At 47.0% G+C, this 21,864-nt stretch overlaps 1 protein-coding gene across 1 annotated transcript in view; it reads left to right on the top strand.

Annotated features, from left to right (window-relative positions):
- Positions 1 to 2,269: 2,269 nt before the first annotated feature.
- LOC132389543 (zinc finger protein 239-like) overlaps positions 2,270 to 21,864 on the top strand; it is a 92,130-nt gene continuing 72,535 nt past the window's right edge. The window contains exon 1 of the mRNA XM_059962016.1: positions 2,270 to 2,378. The gene's annotated coding sequence lies outside the window, so the exon portion shown is untranslated. The remainder of the gene's footprint in view (positions 2,379 to 21,864) is intronic.

The following is a 21,864-nucleotide window of genomic DNA, read 5'->3' as shown; positions in this document are numbered from 1 at the left end:
TGATCCTGTGTGCGACTGTTCCATGTTGTATCACTGAAGCCGTAGGCCTGTGAGCACAGCTGATGGGACTGATCCTGTGTGCGACTGTTCCATGTTGTATCACTGAAGCCGTAGGCCTGTGAGCACAGCTGATGGGACTGATCCTGTGTGCGACTGTTCCATGTTGTATCACTGAAGCCGTAGGCCTGTGAGCACAGCTGATGGGACTGATCCTGTGTGCGACTGTTCCATGTTGTATCACTGAAGCCGTAGGCCTGTGAGCACAGCTGATGGGACTGATCCTGTGTGCGACTGTTCCATGTTGTATCACTGAAGCCGTAGGCCTGTGAGCACAGCTGATGGGACTGATCCTGTGTGCGACTGTTCCATGTTGTATCACTGAAGCCGTAGGCCTGTGAGCACAGCTGATGGGACTGATCCTGTGTGCGACTGTTCCATGTTGTATCACTGAAGCCGTAGGCCTGTGAGCACAGCTGCAAGTAATTCAGCTTGTCACCAAACAACAACAAACTTCCACAGATTGAAACTATCCTGTTCCTTGTTTAATTGTCGTGAGTACTCACTAATAGAGCTATACGAAACAGCGTTCCTCCACGGTCAAAGTGCACAAACAGCACAGGACACGTGCAGCACAAATATAGTCACCCACGTCCCAGAGTCCATGAAGGTTGCAGCAGTCTGGCAGTGATGTCTTCTGCTGAGTGACACTAGAGGGCAGCGTGGATGGAGTACCACTCTCCCGGACAGCTTCAAACAGGTGGCACAGCAGCCTGAGGCCTGGGGTCAAAGCAACACGCTGGAGGAACTCAGCAGGTCGGGCAGCATTCGTGGAAACGAGCGGTCTACGATTCAGGCCGAGAACCTTCATCAGGACTGAAGAGGGAGGGGGCAGGGGCCCTATAAAGAAGGTGGGGGAGGATGGGAAGGAGAAGGCTGGTAGGTGCCAGGTGCTAATCCAGTAAGGGGAAAGATCAAGGGTAGGGGAGGGGAAGCAGGGAGGGGATAGGCGGAAAGGTGAGGAAGGAATGTAAGGGGAATGAGTAATAGAAGAAGGCAGAATCATGAGAGAGGTGATAGGCAGCTGGAGGAGGAGGCAGAGTGAAACTGGGATGGGGGAAGGGAGGGGGTGGGAATTACCAGAAGTTGGAGAATTCACTGTTCATGCCAAGGGGCTGGAGACTGCCCAGACAGTAGATGAGGTGTTGCTCCTCCAACCTGAGTTTTGCCTCATCATGGCAGTAGAGGAGGCCAGTATGCACATATCCAAATGGGAATTTGAAGCAGAGTTGAAGTGGGTGGCAACCGGGAGATCCTGTCTGTTGTGGTGGACGGAGTGGAGGTGCTCGACGAAGTGGTCCCCCAATCTGTGCCAGGTCTCACTGAGGTGCTTGAGGCCTGGTCCTTACTGTGACCAAGCTCCCCATGCCTTCAGTCTCACTAATAAACTAGTGAACCAGATTTGTGGCATTTCACATTACCAATGTCTAACAGGGTCGTGTGTTCTTTAATTATTTGGCAGCAAGATGTATCCACACAGAAAGGAGGCACTGTCCACATGTTATAGGAGCTACTTTAATAGTCAGAATCAAAATCAGGTTTATTGTCACTGACGTGCATTATGAAATGTGTTGTTTTGTGGCAGCAGAAGAGTGCAAAACATTAAAATTACAAAAAGAAATATATAAAAATATAAATAAGTAATGCAGAATAGAGAGGTGATGTTCATAGTCTGTTCAGAAATCTTACGGCTGTAGGTAAGAAACTGTTCCTAAAATGTTGAGTGTGAGTCTTCAGGCTCCTGTACCTCCTCCCTGATGGTAGCAATGAGAAGAGGGCATGTCGTAAGTGGTGAAGGCCTTTAATGAGGGATACTCCTGACTTCATATGCCACTAATGCCTGTTACGGACTTCTATTGCTGTACAAAGGAGAATAATCTGCCTGGTTGGATCTCCGCCCGGTATGGGGTCCAACTCACAGGATCGCGAGGCTGCGGCTGTGGGGGTGGTTAGACATTACGGGCACAACCCCCGCCACCATCGAGAACACCTTCGAGAGGCGGTGCCGCAAGAAAGTGGCATCCATCACTAAGGGTGCCTTGCAAACCCGAAGAACAATAATAGCATGCAGCCGATGGTGGCGCGCATCCCCCAGCAGGCACCGCGATCAAGAAAGCGCCCCACCTCCATCAGCGGACAGGTGAACAGGGCGGCGGCTGGCGCGCATGCGCTCTTGGCAGGGTGGGTCTCGGCGCACAGGTGGACGGACCGCCGGACTTTGGGGCACGGACGGAAGCAAAGCCACATAAAGGCGTTTTCGATTGCAGAATTTCGAAACACCCAGCCGACCCCTCTTGAACGCCAACCTCTCGACACACTCGGTAAGTGTGGAGACAATAATGACCCTCACATCGTGCGACGTTGAAATCGCAAACATCATAATCCAATGGGTTATATTGCAATTAAGATATCCTTCCTTCAATGTCCCAGTTTATAACTTATTAGCGCCACGCTATATTTGCAATCCCACCCCATTCCCAAAATCAGGTTTAAAATCACTGGCATATGTTGTGAAATTTGTTGTTTTGTGGGGGCAGTATATTGAAATATATTAATTCTTTTTAAACTATAAATTACGGTTAGAATTATATGTATCATGTTTAAGTTCATTAATAACTTAGTAAAGCAACTATATCGTCATCATCATTATGTGCCCTGTTATATGACTTGGGGTATCATGGTCTTTCTTCAAGCATTCTTTGTTGTTTATATAATTCATTATAGTTATATGTAAAAATACCTGAATTGTTGCCATGTGATAGGTGGGCAGCTCACTTAAAAAAAACTAAGCTAGACTCACATTTCAGACTCTCCAACTTTTCCTCTTAATTAGTTTAATGTTCTGAAGTTACAAAACATAACAGTGGTGATGAGGTATTTTTAAGATGAACCAACCTGTTGAAGCACATCAAGGTGCTCGAGTTAAAAAAGAAGGGAGTGAGAAAGAGTTGAGTTTTTAAAAAGCACAGCACGTGCAGAGATAATCAAGTTAAAAAAGCAGGAACAGAAGAATTCACAAGTTCATAAACAACGAGTATCGGGTGATAACAATCATAAAAAATTGTGATTTATTTTATGGCTACTTCTGCAACATTCATGAATTTGATTCCTCAGCAGGAGCACTCTTTTAAAGCGAGTGAAATAGCCAATGAGAAACAAGTACTAATTTTGCTGTAATAGGTGGAAAAGCAAACAGATTGCTTAGAAAAGTAACAGATCCAACCAAACCAGCTGAAATTAGGTTTGCTGATCTCATGAAAATAGTGAAGGAACATTGCTGATTGCGCAGTGCTTTTGGATTCATAAGCGGAATCGAAAGGACGGGGAGTCCATTTTCAGTATGGGCTTAATGATGTACTGAGTTTGGGGAAAGTTACAAGTAGGCATTCAAAAATGTCTCCGGACTGAAGCATTACTCAGATTTAAAAGAGCAGTTGAAATTGCAGTATCAATGGAAACAGCTCAGAGAGACGCGACTGTGTGACAGTCAGGAATGAATGTGAGTGTGAAGAAAACTGCAGCATCCAGAGGGAGGCAAACCAGGAAAAACAAACAGCATCACTGTTACGGCACCTAGAATATTGTGTGCAGCTTTGGTCCTCTAATCTAGGGGTCACAGTACCAGTGACCCGGGTTCAATTCCCATCACACGGTAGTGTAGTGGTTAACAGAATGTTCACATTACCAGTGACCCGGGTTCAATTCCGATCACACGGTAGTGTAGTGGTTAGCACAATATTTACAGTACCAGTGACCCGGGTTCGATTCCCATCACACGGTAGTGTAGTGGTTAGCACAATGTTTACAGTACCAGTGACCCGGGTTCGATTCCCATCACACGGTAGTGTTGTGGTTAGCACAATGTTTACAGTACCAGTGACCCGGGTTCGATTCCCATCACACGGTAGTGTAGTGGTTAGCACAATGTGTACAGTACCAGTTACCCAGGTTCGATTCCCATCACACGGTAGTGTAGTGGTTAGCACAATGTTTACAGTACCAGTGACCCGGGTTCAATTCCCATCACACGCTAGTGTAGTGGTTAGCACAATGCTTAAAATACCAGTGACCCGGGTTCAATTCCCATCACACGGTAGTGTAGTGGTTAGCACAATGTTTACAGTACCAGTGACCCTGGTACAATTCCCATCACACGGTAGTGTAGTGGTTAGCACAGTGTTTACAGTACCAGTGACCCGGGTTCAATTCCGATCACACGGTAGTGTAGTGGTTAGCACAATGTTTACAATACCAGTGACCCGGGTTCAATTCCCATCACACGGTAGTGTAGTGGTTAGCACAATGTTTACAGTACCAGTGACCGGGGTTCCATTGCCATCACACGGTAGTGTAGTGGTTAGCACAATGTTTACAGTACCAGTGACCCTGGTTCAATTCCCATCACACGGTAGTGTAGTGGTTAGCACAATGTTTACAGTACCAGTGACCCTGGTTCAATTCTCATCACACGGTAGTGTAGTGGTTAGCACAGTGTTTACAGTACCAGTGACCCGGGTTCAATTCCGATCACACGGTAGTGTAGTGGTTAGCACAATGTTTACAGTACCAGTGACCCGGGTTCAATTCCCATCACACGGTAGTGTAGTGGTTAGCACACAGTTTACAGTACCTGTGACCCGGGTTCAATTCCGATCACACAGTAGTGTACTGGTTAGCACAATATTTACAGTACCAGTGACCCGGGTTCAATTCCCATCACACGGTAGTGCAATGGTTAGCACAATGTTTACAGTACCAGTGACACGGGTTCAATTCCCATCACACGGTAGTGTAGTGGTTAGCACAATGTTTACAGTACCAGTGACCCGGGTTCAATTCAGATCACACGGTAGTGTAGTGGTTAGCACAATGTTTACAGTACCAGTGACCCGGGTTCAATTCCGATCACACGGTAGTGTAGTGGTTAGCACAATGTTTACAGTACCAGTGACCCGGGTTCGATTCCCATCACACGGTAGTGTAGTGATTAACACAATGTTTACAGTACCAGTGACCCGGGTTCGATTCCCATCACACGGTACTGTAGTGGTTAGCACAATGTTTACAATACCAGTGACCCGGGTTCAATTCCCATCACACGGTAGTGTAGTGGTTAGCACAATGTTTACAGTACCAGTGACCCGGATTCGCTTCCCATCACACAGTAGTGTAGTGGTTAGCACAATATTTACAGTACCAGTGACCCAGGTTCGATTCCCATCACACGGTAGTGTAGTGGTTAGCACAATGTTTACAGTACCAGTGACCCAGGTTCGATTCCCATCACACAGTAGTGTAGTCGTTAACACAATGTTTACAGTACCAGTGACCCAGGTTCGATTCCCATCACACGGTAGTGTAGTGGTTAGCACAATGTTTACAGTACCAGTGACATGGGTTCAATTCCCATCACACGGTAGTGTAGTGGTTACCACAATGTTTACAGTACCAGTGACCCCGGTTCGATTCCCATCACACGGTAGTGTAGTGGTTAGCACACTGTTTACAGTACCTGTGACCCGGGTTCAATTCCGATCACACGGTAGTGTAGTGGTTAGCACAATATTTACAGTACCAGTGACCCGGGTTCAATTCCCATCACACGGTAGCGTAGTGGTTAGCACAGTGTTTACAGTACCTGTGACCCGGGTTCAATTCCGATCACACGGTAGTGTAGTGGTTAGCACAATGTTTACATTACCAGTGACCCGGGTTCAATTCCCATCAAACGGTAGTGTAGTGCTGAGCACAATGTTTACAGTACCAGTGACCCGGGTTCAATTACCATCACACGGTAGTGTAGTGGTTAGCACAATGTTTACAGTAACAGTGACCCGGGTTCAATTCCCATCACACGGTAGTGTAGTGGTTAGCACAATGTTTACAGTACCAGTGACCCGGGTTCGATTCCCATCACACGGTAATGTAGTGGTTAGCACAGTGTTTACATTACCCGTGACCCGGGTTCGATACGCATCACGCGGTAGTGTAGTGGTTAGCACAGTGTTTACAGTACCAGTGACCCGGGTTCAATTCCGATCACACGGTACTGTAGTGGTTAGCACAATGTTTACAGTACCAGTGACCCGGGTTCGATTCCCATCACACGGTAGTGTAGTGGTTAGCACAATGTTTACAGTACCAGTGACCCGGGTTCAATTCCCATCACACGGTAGTGCAGTGGTTAGCACAATGTTTACAGTACCAGTGACCCGGGTTCGATTCCCATCACACGGTAGTGTAGTGGTTAGCACAATGTTTACAGTACCAGTGACCCGGGTTCCATTCCCATCACACGGTAGTGTAGTGGTTAGCACAATGTTTACAGTACCAGTGACCCGGGTTCAATTCCCATCACACTGTAGTGTAGTGGTTAGCACAATGTTTACAGTACCAGTGACCCGGGTTCAATTCCCATCACACGGTAGTGTAGTGGTTAGCACAATGTTTACAGTACCAGTGACCCAGGTTCAATTCCCATCACACGGTAGTGTAGTGGTTAGCACAGTGTTTACAGTACCAGTGACCCGGGTTCAATTCCCATCACGGTAGTGTAGTGGTTAGCATAATATTTACAGTAGCAGTGACCCGGGTTCAATTCCCATCACACGGTAGTGCAGTGGTTAGCACAATGTTTACAGTACCAGTGACCCGGGTTCGATTCCCATCACACGGTAGTGTAGTGGTTAGCACAGTGTTTACAGTACCAGTGACCCGGGTTCCATTCCCATCACACGGTAGTGTAGTGGTTAGCACAATGTTTACAGTACCAGTGACCCGGGTTCAATTCCCATCACACGGTAGTGCAGTGGTTAGCACAATGTTTACAGTACCAGTGACCCGGGTTCGATTCCCATCACACGGTAGTGTAGTGGTTAGCACAGTGTTTACAGTACCAGTGACCCGGGTTCCATTCCCATCACACGGTAGTGTAGTGGTTAGCACAATGTTTACAATACCAGTGACCCGGGTTCAATTCCGATCACACGGTAGTGTAGTGGTTAGCACAATGTTTACAGTACCAGTGACTCGGGTTCCATTCCCATCACACGGTAGTGTAGTGGTTAGCACAATGTTTACAGTACCAGTGACCCGGGTTCAATTCCCATCACACGGTAGTGTAGTGGTTAGCACAATGTTTACAGTACCAGTGACATGGGTTCAATTACCATCACACGGTAGTGTAGTGGTTAGCACAATGTTTACAGTACCAGTGACCCCGGTTCGATTCCCATCACACGGTAGTGTAGAGGTTAGCACAATGTTTACAGTACCAGTGACCCGGGTTCAATTCCCATCACGCGGTAGTGTAGTGGTTAGCACAATGTTTACAGTACCAGTGACCCGGGTTCAATTCCGATCACACGGTAATGTAGTGGTTAGCACAATGTTTACAGTACCAATGACCCGGGTTCAATTCCCATCACAGGGTAGTGTAGTGGTTAGCACAATGTTTACAGTACCAGTGACCCGGGTTCAATTCCCATCACACTGTAGTGTAGTGGTTAGCACAGTGTTTACAGAACCTGTGACCCGGGTTCAATTCCGATCACACGGCAGTGTAGTGGTTAGCACAATGTTTACAATACCAGTGACCCGGGTTCAATTCCCATCACACGGTAGTGTAGTGGTTAGTACAATGTTTACAGTACCAGTGACACGGGTTCAATTCCTATCACACGGTAGTGTAGTGGTTAGCACAGTGTTTACAGAACCTGTGACCCGGGTTCAATTCCGATCACACGGCAGTGTAGTGGTTAGCACAATGTTTACAATACCAGTGACCCGGGTTCAATTCCCATTACACGGTAGTGTAGTGGTTAGTACAATGTTTACAGTACCAGTGACACGGGTTCAATTCCTATCACACGGTAGTGTAGTGGTTAGCACAGTTTTTACAGTACCAGTGACCCGGGTTCAATTACCATCACATGGTAGTGTAGTGGTTAGCACAATGTTTACAGTACCAGTGAACCGGGTTCAATTCCCATCACACGGTAGTGTAGTGGTTAGCACAATGTTTACAGTACCAGTGACCCGGGTTCAATTCCCATCACACGGTAGTGCAGTGGTTCGCACAATGTTTACAATACCAGTGACCCGGGTTCGATTCCCATCACACGGTAGTGTAATGGTTAGCACAGTGTTTACAGTACCAGTGACCCGGGTTCCATTCCCATCACACGGTAGTGTAGTTGTTAGCACAATGTTTACAGTACCAGTGACCCGGGTTCGATTCCCATCACACGGTAGTGTAGTGGTTAGCACAGTGTTTACAGTACCAGTGACCCGGGTTCCATTCCCATCACACGGTAGTGTAGTGGTTAGCACAATGTTTACAGTACCAGTGACCCAGGTTCAATTCCCATCACACGGTAGTGTAGTGGTGAGCACATTGTTTACAGTACCAGTGACCCAGGTTCGATTCCCATCACACGGTAGTGTAGTGGTTAGCACAATGTGTACAGTACCAGTGACTTGGGTTCCATTCCCATCACACGGTAGTGTAGTGGTTAGCACAATGTTTACAGTACCAGTGACCCGGGTTCAATTCCCATCACACGGTAGTGTAGTGGTTAGCACAATGTTTACAGTACCAGTGACATGGGTTCAATTACCATCACACGGTAGTGTAGTGGTTAGCACAATGTTTACAGTACCAGTGACCCGGGTTCGATTCTCATCACACGGTAGTGTACTGGTTAGCACAATGTTTACAGTACCAATGACCCGGGTTCAATTCCCATCACAGGGTAGTGTAGTGGTTAGCACAATGTTTACAGTACCTGTGACCCGGGATCAATTCCGATCACACAGTAGTGTAGTGGGTAGCACAATGTTTACAATACCAGTGACCCGGGTTCAATTCCCATCACACGGTAGTGTAGTGGTTAGCACAGTGTTTACAGTACCTGTTACCCGGGTTCAATTCCGATCACACGGTAGTGTAGTGGTTAGTACAATATTTACAGTACCAGTGACCCGGGTTCAATTCCCATCACACGGTAGTGTAGTGGTTAGCACAGTGTTTACAGTACCTGTGACCCGGGTTCAATTCCGATCACACGGCAGTGTAGTGGTTAGCACAATGTTTACAGTACCAGTGACCCGGGTTCAATTCCCATCACACGGTAGTGTAGTGGTTAGTAAAATGTTTACAGTACCAGTGACACGGGTTCAATTCCTATCACACGGTAGTGTAGTGGTTAGCACAATGTTTACAGTACCTGTGACCCGGGTTCAATTCCGATCACATGGTAGTGTAGTGGTGAGCACAGTGTTTACAGTACCAGTGACCCGGGTTCAATTCCGATCACACGGTAGTGTAGTGGTTAGTACAATGTTTACAGTACCAGTGACACGGGTTCAATTCCGATCACACGGTAGTGTAGTGGTTAGTACAATGTTTACAATACCAGTGACCCGGGTTCAATTCCGATCACACGGTAGTGTAGTGGTTAGTACAATGTTTACAGTACCAGTGACACGGGTTCAATTCCGATCACACGGTAGTGTCGTGGTTAGCACAGTGTTTACAGTACCTGTGACCCGGGTTCAATTCCCATCACACGGTAGTGTAGTGGTTAGCACAATGTTTACAATACCAGTGACACGGGTTCAATTCCCATCACACGGTAGTGTAGTGGTTAGCACAATGTTTACAGTACCAGTGACCCGGGTTCAATTCCCATCACACGGTAGTGTAGTGGTTAGTACAATGTTTACAGTACCAGTGACACGGGTTCAATTCCCATCACACGGTAGTGTAGTGGTTAGCACAATGTTTACAGTACCAGCGACCCGGGTTCAATTCCCATCACACGGTAGTGTAATGGTTAGCACAATGTTTACAGTACCAGTGACATGGGTTCAATTCCCATCACACGGCAGTGTAGTGGTTAGCACAATGTTTACAGTACCAGTGACCCGGGTTCAATTCCGATCACACAGTAGTGTAGTGGGTAGCACAATGTTTATAATACCAGTGACCCGGGTTCAATTCCCATCACACGGTAGTGTAGTGGTTAGCACAATGTTTACAGTACCAGTGACCCGGGTTCAATTCCCATCACACGGTAGTGTAGTGGTTAGCACAATGTTTACAGTACCAGTGACCCGGGTTCAATTCCCATCACACGGTAGTGTAGTGGTTAGCACAGTGTTTACAGTACCAGTGACCCGGGTTCGATTCTCATCACACGGTAGTGTACTGGTTAGAACAATGTTTACCGTACCAATGACCCGGGTTCAATTCCCATCACAGGGTAGTGTAGTAGTTAGCACAATGTTTACAGTACCAGTGACCCGGGTTCGATTCCCATCACACGGTAGTGTAGTGGTTAGCACAATGTTTACAGTACCAGTGACCCGGGATCAATTCCGATCACACAGTAGTGTAGTGGGTAGCACAATGTTTACAATACCAGTGACCCGGGTTCAATTCCCATCACACAGTAGTGTAGTGGTTAGCACAATGTATACAGTACCAGTGACCCGGGTTCAATTCCCATCACACGGTAGTGTAGTGGTTAGCACAATGTTTACAGTACCAGTGACCCGGGCTCAATTCCCATCACACGGTAGTGTAGTGGTTAGCACAATGTTTACAGTACCAGTGACCCGGGTTCGATTCCCATCACACGGTAGTGTAGTGGTTAGCACAATGTTTACAGTACCAGTGACCCGGGTTCGATTCCCATCACACGGTACTGTAGTGGTTAGCACAATGTTTACAGTACCAGTGACCCGGGCTCAATTCCCATCACACGGTAGTGTAGTGGTTAGCACAATGTTTACAGTACCAGTGACCCGGGTTCAATTCCCATCACACAGTAGTGTAGTGGTTAGCACAATGTATACAGTACCAGTGACCCGGGTTCAATTCCCATCACACGGTAGTGTAGTGGTTAGCACAATGTTTACAGTACCAGTGACCCGGGTTCAATTCCCATCACACGGTAGTGTAGTGGTTAGCACAATGTTTACAGTACCAGTGACCCGGGTTCAATTCCGATCACACAGTAGTGTAGTGGTTAGCACAATGTTTACAGTACCAGTGACCCGGGTTCGATTCCCATCACACGGTAGTGTAGTGGTGAGCACATTGTTTACAATACCAGTGACCAGGGTTCAATTCCGATCACACGGTAGTGTAGTGGTTAGCACAATGTTTACAGTGCCAGTGACCCGGGTTCAATTCCGATCACACGGTAGTGTAGTAGTTAGCACAATGTTTACAGTACCAGTGACCCGGGTTCAATTCCCATCACATGGTAGTGTAGTGGTTAGCACAGTGTTTACAGTACCTGTTACCCGGGTTCAATTCCGATCACACGGTAGTGTAGTGGTTAGTACAATATTTACAGTACCAGTGACCCGGGTTCAATTCCCATCACATGGTAGTGTAGTGGTTAGCACAGTGTTTACAGTACCTGTGACCCGGGTTCAATTCCGATCACACGGCAGTGTAGTGGTTAGCAGAATGTTTACAGTACCAGTGACCCGGGTTCAATTCCCATCACACGGTAGTGTAGTGGTTAGTACAATGTTTACAGTACCAGTGACACGGGTTCAATTCCTATCACACGGTAGTGTAGTGGTTAGCACAGTTTTTACAGTACCAGTGACCCGGGTTCAATTCCCATTACATGGTAGTGTAGTGGTTAGCACAATGTTTATAGTACCAGTGACCCGGGTTCAATTCCCATCACACGGTAGTGTAGTGGTTAGCACAATGTTTACAGTACCAGTGACTTGGGTTCCATTCCCATCACACGGTAGTGTAGTGGTTAGCACAATGTTTACAGTACCAGTGACCCGGGTTCAATTCCCATCACACGGTAGTGTAGTGGTTAGCACAATGTTTACAGTACCAGTGACATGGGTTCAATTACCATCACACGGTAGTGTAGTGGTTAGCACAATGTTTACAGTACCAGTGACCCGGGTTCGATTCTCATCACACGGTAGTGTACTGGTTAGCACAATGTTTACAGTACCAATGACCCGGGTTCAATTCCCATCACAGGGTAGTGTAGTGGTTAGCACAATGTTTACAGTACCAGTGACCCGGGTTCAATTCCGATCACACAGTAGTGTAGTAGTTAGCACAATGTTTACAGTACCAGTGACCCGGGTTCGATTCCCATCACACGGTAGTGTAGTGGTTAGCACAATGTTTACAGTACCAGTGACCCGGGATCAATTCCGATCACACAGTAGTGTAGTGGGTAGCACAATGTTTACAATACCAGTGACCCGGGTTCAATTCCCATCACACGGTAGTGTAGTGGTTAGCACAGTGTTTACAGTACCTGTTACCCGGGTTCAATTCCGATCACACGGTAGTGTAGTGGTTAGTACAATATTTACAGTACCAGTGACCCGGGTTCAATTCCCATCACACGGTAGTGTAGTGGTTAGCACAGTGTTTACAGTACCTGTGACCCGGGTTCAATTCCGATCACACGGCAGTGTAGTGGTTAGCACAATGTTTACAGTACCAGTGACCCGGGTTCAATTCCCATCACACGGTAGTGTAGTGGTTAGTAAAATGTTTACAGTACCAGTGACACGGGTTCAATTCCTATCACACGGTAGTGTAGTGGTTAGCACAATGTTTACAGTACCTGTGACCCGGGTTCAATTCCGATCACATGGTAGTGTAGTGGTGAGCACAGTGTTTACAGTACCAGTGACCCGGGTTCAATTCCGATCACACGGTAGTGTAGTGGTTAGTACAATGTTTACAGTACCAGTGACACGGGTTCAATTCCGATCACACGGTAGTGTAGTGGTTAGTACAATGTTTACAATACCAGTGACCCGGGTTCAATTCCGATCACACGGTAGTGTAGTGGTTAGTACAATGTTTACAGTACCAGTGACACGGGTTCAATTCCGATCACACGGTAGTGTCGTGGTTAGCACAGTGTTTACAGTACCTGTGACCCGGGTTCAATTCCCATCACACGGTAGTGTAGTGGTTAGCACAATGTTTACAATACCAGTGACACGGGTTCAATTCCCATCACACGGTAGTGTAGTGGTTAGCACAATGTTTACAGTACCAGTGACATGGGTTCAATTCCCATCACACGGCAGTGTAGTGGTTAGCACAATGTTTACAGTACCAGTGACCCGGGTTCAATTCCGATCACACAGTAGTGTAGTGGGTAGCACAATGTTTACAATACCAGTGACCCGGGTTCAATTCCCATCACACGGTAGTGTAGTGGTTAGCACAATGTTTACAGTACCAGTGACCCGGGTTCAATTCCCATCACACGGTAGTGTAGTGGTTAGCACAATGTTTACAGTACCAGTGACCCGGGTTCAATTCCCATCACACGGTAGTGTAGTGGTTAGCACAGTGTTTACAGTACCAGTGACCCGGGTTCGATTCTCATCACACGGTAGTGTACTGGTTAGAACAATGTTTACCGTACCAATGACCCGGGTTCAATTCCCATCACAGGGTAGTGTAGTAGTTATCACAATGTTTACAGTACCAGTGACCCGGGTTCGATTCCCATCACACGGTAGTGTAGTGGTTAGCACAATGTTTACAGTACCAGTGACCCGGGATCAATTCCGATCACACAGTAGTGTAGTGGGTAGCACAATGTTTACAATACCAGTGACCCGGGTTCAATTCCCATCACACAGTAGTGTAGTGGTTAGCACAATGTATACAGTACCAGTGACCCGGGTTCAATTCCCATCACACGGTAGTGTAGTGGTTAGCACAATGTTTACAGTACCAGTGACCCGGGCTCAATTCCCATCACACGGTAGTGTAGTGGTTAGCACAATGTTTACAGTACCAGTGACCCGGGTTCAATTCCCATCACACGGTAGTGTAGTGGTTAGCACAATGTTTACAGTACCAGTGACCCGGGTTCAATTCCGATCACACAGTAGTGTAGTGGTTAGCACAATGTTTACAGTACCAGTGACCCGGGTTCGATTCCCATCACACGGTAGTGTAGTGGTGAGCACATTGTTTACAATACCAGTGACCAGGGTTCAATTCCGATCACACGGTAGTGTAGTGGTTAGCACAATGTTTACAGTGCCAGTGACCCGGGTTCAATTCCGATCACACGGTAGTGTAGTAGTTAGCACAATGTTTACAGTACCAGTGACCCGGGTTCAATTCCCATCACACGGTAGTGTAGTGGTTAGCACAGTGTTTACAGTACCTGTTACCCGGGTTCAATTCCGATCACACGGTAGTGTAGTGGTTAGTACAATATTTACAGTACCAGTGACCCGGGTTCAATTCCCATCACATGGTAGTGTAGTGGTTAGCACAGTGTTTACAGTACCTGTGACCCGGGTTCAATTCCGATCACACGGCAGTGTAGTGGTTAGCAGAATGTTTACAGTACCAGTGACCCGGGTTCAATTCCCATCACACGGTAGTGTAGTGGTTAGTACAATGTTTACAGTACCAGTGACACGGGTTCAATTCCTATCACACGGTAGTGTAGTGGTTAGCACAGTTTTTACAGTACCAGTGACCCGGGTTCAATTCCCATTACATGGTAGTGTAGTGGTTAGCACAATGTTTATAGTACCAGTGACCCGGGTTCAATTCCCATCACACGGTAGTGTAGAGGTTAGCACAATGTTTACAGTACCAGTGACCCGGGTTCAATTCCCATCACGCGGTAGTATAGTGGTTAGCACAATGTTTACAGTAACAGTGACCCGGGTTCAATTCCGATCACACGGTAGTGTAGTGGTTAGCACAATGTTTACAGTACCAGTGACCCGGGTTCGATTCTCATCACACGGTAGTGTACTGGTTAGCACAATGTTTACAGTACCAATGACCCGGGTTCAATTCCCATCACAGGGTAGTGTAGTGGTTAGCACAATGTTTACAGTACCAGTGACCCGGGTTCAATTCCGATCACACGGTAGTGTAGTAGTTAGCACAATGTTTACAGTACCAGTGACCCGGGTTCAATTCCCATCACACGGTAGTGTAGTGGTTAGCACAGTGTTTACAGTACCAGTGACCCGGGTTCAATTCCGGTCACACGGTGGTGAAGTGGTTAGCACAATGTTTACAGTGCCAGTGACCCGGGTTCAATTCCCATCACACGGTGGTGAAGTGGTTAGTACAATGTTTACAGTACCAGTGACCCGGGTTCAATTCCCATCACACGGTAGTGTAGTGGTTAGCACAGTGTTTACAGTACCAGTGACCCGGGTTCGATTCTCATCACACGGTAGTGTAGTGGTTAGCACAGTGTTTACAGTACCTGTGACCCGGGTTCAATTCCGGTCACACGGCAGTGTAGTGGTTAGCACAATGTTTACAGTGCCAGTGACCCGGGTTCAATTCCCATCACACGGTGGTGAAGTGGTTAGTACAATGTTTACAGTACCAGTGACACGGGTTCAATTCCTATCACACGGTAGTGTCGTGGTTAGCACAGTTTTAACAGTACCAGTGACCCGGGTTCAATTACCATCACATGGTAGTGTAGTGGTTAGCACAATGTTTACAGTACCAGCGACCCGGGTTCAATTCCCATCACACGGTAGTATAGTGGTTAGCACAATGTTTACAGTACCAGTGACCCGGGTTCAATTCCCATCACACGGTAGTGTAGTGGTTAGCACAATGTTTACAGTACCAGTGACCCGGGTTCAATTCCGATCACACGGTAGTGTAGTGGTTAGCACAATGTTTACAGTAACAGTGACCAAGGTTCAATTCCGATCACACGGTAGTGTAGTGGTTAGCACAATGTTTACAGTACCAGTGACCCGGGTTCGATTCCCATCACACGGTAGTGTAGTGGTTAGCACAATGTTTACAGTAACAGTGACCCGGGTTCAATTCCCATCACACGGTAGTGTAGTGGTTAGCACAATGTTTACAGTACCAGTGACCCGGGTTCGATTCCCATCACACGGTAATGTAGTGGTTAGCACAGTGTTTACAGTACCAGTGACCCGGGTTCAATTCCCATCACACGGTAGTGTAGTGGTTAGCACAATGTTTACAGTAACAGTGACCCGGGTTCAATTCCCATCACACGGTAGTGTAGTGGTTAGCACAATGTTTACAGTACCAGTGACCCGGGTTCGATTCCCATCACACGGTAATGTAGCGGTTAGCACAGTGTTTACAGTACCCGTGACCCGGGTTCGATTCCCATCACGCGGTAGTGTAGTGGTTAGCACAGTGTTTACAGTGCCAGTGACCCGGGTTCGATTCTGATCACACGGTACTGTAGTGGTTAGCACAATGTTTACAGTACCAGTGACCCGGGTTCGATTCCCATCACACAGTAGTGTAGTGGTTAGCACAATGTTTACAGTACCAGTGATCCGGGTTCGATTCCGATCACACGGTACTGTAGTGGTTAGCACAATGTTTACAATACCAGTGACCCGGGTTCAATTCTGATCACACGGTAGTGTAGTGGTTAGCACAATGTTTACAGTACCAGTGACCCAGGTTCAATTCCCATCACACGGTAGTGTAGTGGTGAGCACATTGTTTACAGTACCAGTGACCCAGGTTCGATTCCCATCACACGGTAGTGTAGTGGTTAGCACAATGTGTACAGTACCAGTGACTTGGGTTCCATTCCCATCACACGGTAGTGTAGTGGTTAGCACAATGTTTACAGTACCAGTGACCCGGGTTCAATTCCCATCACACGGTAGTGTAGTGGTTAGCACAATGTTTACAGTACCAGTGACATGGGTTCAATTACCATCACACGGTAGTGTAGTGGTTAGCACAATGTTTACAGTACCAGTGACCCGGGTTCGATTCTCATCACACGGTAGTGTACTGGTTAGCACAATGTTTACAGTACCAATGACCCGGGTTCAATTCCCATCACAGGGTAGTGTAGTGGTTAGCACAATGTTTACAGTACCTGTGACCCGGGATCAATTCCGATCACACAGTAGTGTAGTGGGTAGCACAATGTTTACAATACCAGTGACCCGGGTTCAATTCCCATCACACGGTAGTGTAGTGGTTAGCACAGTGTTTACAGTACCTGTTACCCGGGTTCAATTCCGATCACACGGTAGTGTAGTGGTTAGTACAATATTTACAGTACCAGTGACCCGGGTTCAATTCCCATCACACGGTAGTGTAGTGGTTAGCACAGTGTTTACAGTACCTGTGACCCGGGTTCAATTCCGATCACACGGCAGTGTAGTGGTTAGCACAATGTTTACAGTACCAGTGACCCGGGTTCAATTCCCATCACACGGTAGTGTAGTGGTTAGTAAAATGTTTACAGTACCAGTGACACGGGTTCAATTCCTATCACACGGTAGTGTAGTGGTTAGCACAATGTTTACAGTACCTGTGACCCGGGTTCAATTCCGATCACATGGTAGTGTAGTGGTGAGCACAGTGTTTACAGTACCAGTGACCCGGGTTCAATTCCGATCACACGGTAGTGTAGTGGTTAGTACAATGTTTACAGTACCAGTGACACGGGTTCAATTCCGATCACACGGTAGTGTAGTGGTTAGTACAATGTTTACAATACCAGTGACCCGGGTTCAATTCCGATCACACGGTAGTGTAGTGGTTAGTACAATGTTTACAGTACCAGTGACACGGGTTCAATTCCGATCACACGGTAGTGTCGTGGTTAGCACAGTGTTTACAGTACCTGTGACCCGGGTTCAATTCCCATCACACGGTAGTGTAGTGGTTAGCACAATGTTTACAATACCAGTGACACGGGTTCAATTCCCATCACACGGTAGTGTAGTGGTTAGCACAATGTTTACAGTACCAGTGACCCGGGTTCAATTCCCATCACACGGTAGTGTAGTGGTTAGTACAATGTTTACAGTACCAGTGACACGGGTTCAATTCCCATCACACGGCAGTGTAGTGGTTAGCACAATGTTTACAGTACCAGTGACCCGGGTTCAATTCCGATCACACAGTAGTGTAGTGGGTAGCACAATGTTTACAATACCAGTGACCCGGGTTCAATTCCCATCACAGGGTAGTGTAGTAGTTAGCACAATGTTTACAGTACCAGTGACCCGGGTTCGATTCCCATCACACGGTAGTGTAGTGGTTAGCACAATGTTTACAGTACCAGTGACCCGGGATCAATTCCGATCACACAGTAGTGTAGTGGGTAGCACAATGTTTACAATACCAGTGACCCGGGTTCAATTCCCATCACACAGTAGTGTAGTGGTTAGCACAATGTATACAGTACCAGTGACCCGGGTTCAATTCCCATCACACGGTAGTGTAGTGGTTAGCACAATGTTTACAGTACCAGTGACCCGGGCTCAATTCCCATCACACGGTAGTGTAGTGGTTAGCACAATGTTTACAGTACCAGTGACCCGGGTTCGATTCCCATCACACGGTAGTGTAGTGGTTAGCACAATGTTTACAGTACCAGTGACCCGGGTTCGATTCCCATCACACGGTACTGTAGTGGTTAGCACAATGTTTACAGTACCAGTGACCCGGGCTCAATTCCCATCACACGGTAGTGTAGTGGTTAGCACAATGTTTACAGTACCAGTGACCCGGGTTCAATTCCCATCACACAGTAGTGTAGTGGTTAGCACAATGTATACAGTACCAGTGACCCGGGTTCAATTCCCATCACACGGTAGTGTAGTGGTTAGCACAATGTTTACAGTACCAGTGACCCGGGTTCAATTCCCATCACACGGTAGTGTAGTGGTTAGCACAATGTTTACAGTACCAGTGACCCGGGTTCAATTCCGATCACACAGTAGTGTAGTGGTTAGCACAATGTTTACAGTACCAGTGACCCGGGTTCGATTCCCATCACACGGTAGTGTAGTGGTGAGCACATTGTTTACAATACCAGTGACCAGGGTTCAATTCCGATCACACGGTAGTGTAGTGGTTAGCACAATGTTTACAGTGCCAGTGACCCGGGTTCAATTCCGATCACACGGTAGTGTAGTAGTTAGCACAATGTTTACAGTACCAGTGACCCGGGTTCAATTCCCATCACATGGTAGTGTAGTGGTTAGCACAGTGTTTACAGTACCTGTTACCCGGGTTCAATTCCGATCACACGGTAGTGTAGTGGTTAGTACAATATTTACAGTACCAGTGACCCGGGTTCAATTCCCATCACATGGTAGTGTAGTGGTTAGCACAGTGTTTACAGTACCTGTGACCCGGGTTCAATTCCGATCACACGGCAGTGTAGTGGTTAGCAGAATGTTTACAGTACCAGTGACCCGGGTTCAATTCCCATCACACGGTAGTGTAGTGGTTAGTACAATGTTTACAGTACCAGTGACACGGGTTCAATTCCTATCACACGGTAGTGTAGTGGTTAGCACAGTTTTTACAGTACCAGTGACCCGGGTTCAATTCCCATTACATGGTAGTGTAGTGGTTAGCACAATGTTTATAGTACCAGTGACCCGGGTTCAATTCCCATCACACGGTAGTGTAGTGGTTAGCACAATGTTTACAGTACCAGTGACTTGGGTTCCATTCCCATCACACGGTAGTGTAGTGGTTAGCACAATGTTTACAGTACCAGTGACCCGGGTTCAATTCCCATCACACGGTAGTGTAGTGGTTAGCACAATGTTTACAGTACCAGTGACATGGGTTCAATTACCATCACACGGTAGTGTAGTGGTTAGCACAATGTTTACAGTACCAGTGACCCGGGTTCGATTCTCATCACACGGTAGTGTACTGGTTAGCACAATGTTTACAGTACCAATGACCCGGGTTCAATTCCCATCACAGGGTAGTGTAGTGGTTAGCACAATGTTTACAGTACCAGTGACCCGGGTTCAATTCCGATCACACAGTAGTGTAGTAGTTAGCACAATGTTTACAGTACCAGTGACCCGGGTTCGATTCCCATCACACGGTAGTGTAGTGGTTAGCACAATGTTTACAGTACCAGTGACCCGGGATCAATTCCGATCACACAGTAGTGTAGTGGGTAGCACAATGTTTACAATACCAGTGACCCGGGTTCAATTCCCATCACACGGTAGTGTAGTGGTTAGCACAGTGTTTACAGTACCTGTTACCCGGGTTCAATTCCGATCACACGGTAGTGTAGTGGTTAGTACAATATTTACAGTACCAGTGACCCGGGTTCAATTCCCATCACACGGTAGTGTAGTGGTTAGCACAGTGTTTACAGTACCTGTGACCCGGGTTCAATTCCGATCACACGGCAGTGTAGTGGTTAGCACAATGTTTACAGTACCAGTGACCCGGGTTCAATTCCCATCACACGGTAGTGTAGTGGTTAGTAAAATGTTTACAGTACCAGTGACACGGGTTCAATTCCTATCACACGGTAGTGTAGTGGTTAGCACAATGTTTACAGTACCTGTGACCCGGGTTCAATTCCGATCACATGGTAGTGTAGTGGTGAGCACAGTGTTTACAGTACCAGTGACCCGGGTTCAATTCCGATCACACGGTAGTGTAGTGGTTAGTACAATGTTTACAGTACCAGTGACACGGGTTCAATTCCGATCACACGGTAGTGTAGTGGTTAGTACAATGTTTACAATACCAGTGACCCGGGTTCAATTCCGATCACACGGTAGTGTAGTGGTTAGTACAATGTTTACAGTACCAGTGACACGGGTTCAATTCCGATCACACGGTAGTGTCGTGGTTAGCACAGTGTTTACAGTACCTGTGACCCGGGTTCAATTCCCATCACACGGTAGTGTAGTGGTTAGCACAATGTTTACAATACCAGTGACACGGGTTCAATTCCCATCACACGGTAGTGTAGTGGTTAGCACAATGTTTACAGTACCAGTGACCCGGGTTCAATTCCCATCACACGGTAGTGTAGTGGTTAGTACAATGTTTACAGTACCAGTGACACGGGTTCAATTCCCATCACACGGTAGTGTAGTGGTTAGCACAATGTTTACAGTACCAGCGACCCGGGTTCAATTCCCATCACACGGTAGTGTAATGGTTAGCACAATGTTTACAGTACCAGTGACATGGGTTCAATTCCCATCACACGGCAGTGTAGTGGTTAGCACAATGTTTACAGTACCAGTGACCCGGGTTCAATTCCGATCACACAGTAGTGTAGTGGGTAGCACAATGTTTACAATACCAGTGACCCGGGTTCAATTCCCATCACACGGTAGTGTAGTGGTTAGCACAATGTTTACAGTACCAGTGACCCGGGTTCAATTCCCATCACACGGTAGTGTAGTGGTTAGCACAATGTTTACAGTACCAGTGACCCGGGTTCAATTCCCATCACACGGTAGTGTAGTGGTTAGCACAGTGTTTACAGTACCAGTGACCCGGGTTCGATTCTCATCACACGGTAGTGTACTGGTTAGAACAATGTTTACCGTACCAATGACCCGGGTTCAATTCCCATCACAGGGTAGTGTAGTAGTTATCACAATGTTTACAGTACCAGTGACCCGGGTTCGATTCCCATCACACGGTAGTGTAGTGGTTAGCACAATGTTTACAGTACCAGTGACCCGGGATCAATTCCGATCACACAGTAGTGTAGTGGGTAGCACAATGTTTACAATACCAGTGACCCGGGTTCAATTCCCATCACACAGTAGTGTAGTGGTTAGCACAATGTATACAGTACCAGTGACCCGGGTTCAATTCCCATCACACGGTAGTGTAGTGGTTAGCACAATGTTTACAGTACCAGTGACCCGGGCTCAATTCCCATCACACGGTAGTGTAGTGGTTAGCACAATGTTTACAGTACCAGTGACCCGGGTTCAATTCCCATCACACGGTAGTGTAGTGGT

Source organism: Hypanus sabinus, unplaced genomic scaffold (genome assembly GCF_030144855.1).
Source record: "Hypanus sabinus isolate sHypSab1 unplaced genomic scaffold, sHypSab1.hap1 scaffold_596, whole genome shotgun sequence".
Taxonomy (NCBI): Eukaryota; Metazoa; Chordata; class Chondrichthyes; order Myliobatiformes; family Dasyatidae; genus Hypanus; species Hypanus sabinus.
The sequence above is the reverse complement of the archived record's forward strand: the minus strand, read 5'-3'. Positions and strand labels throughout refer to the sequence as shown.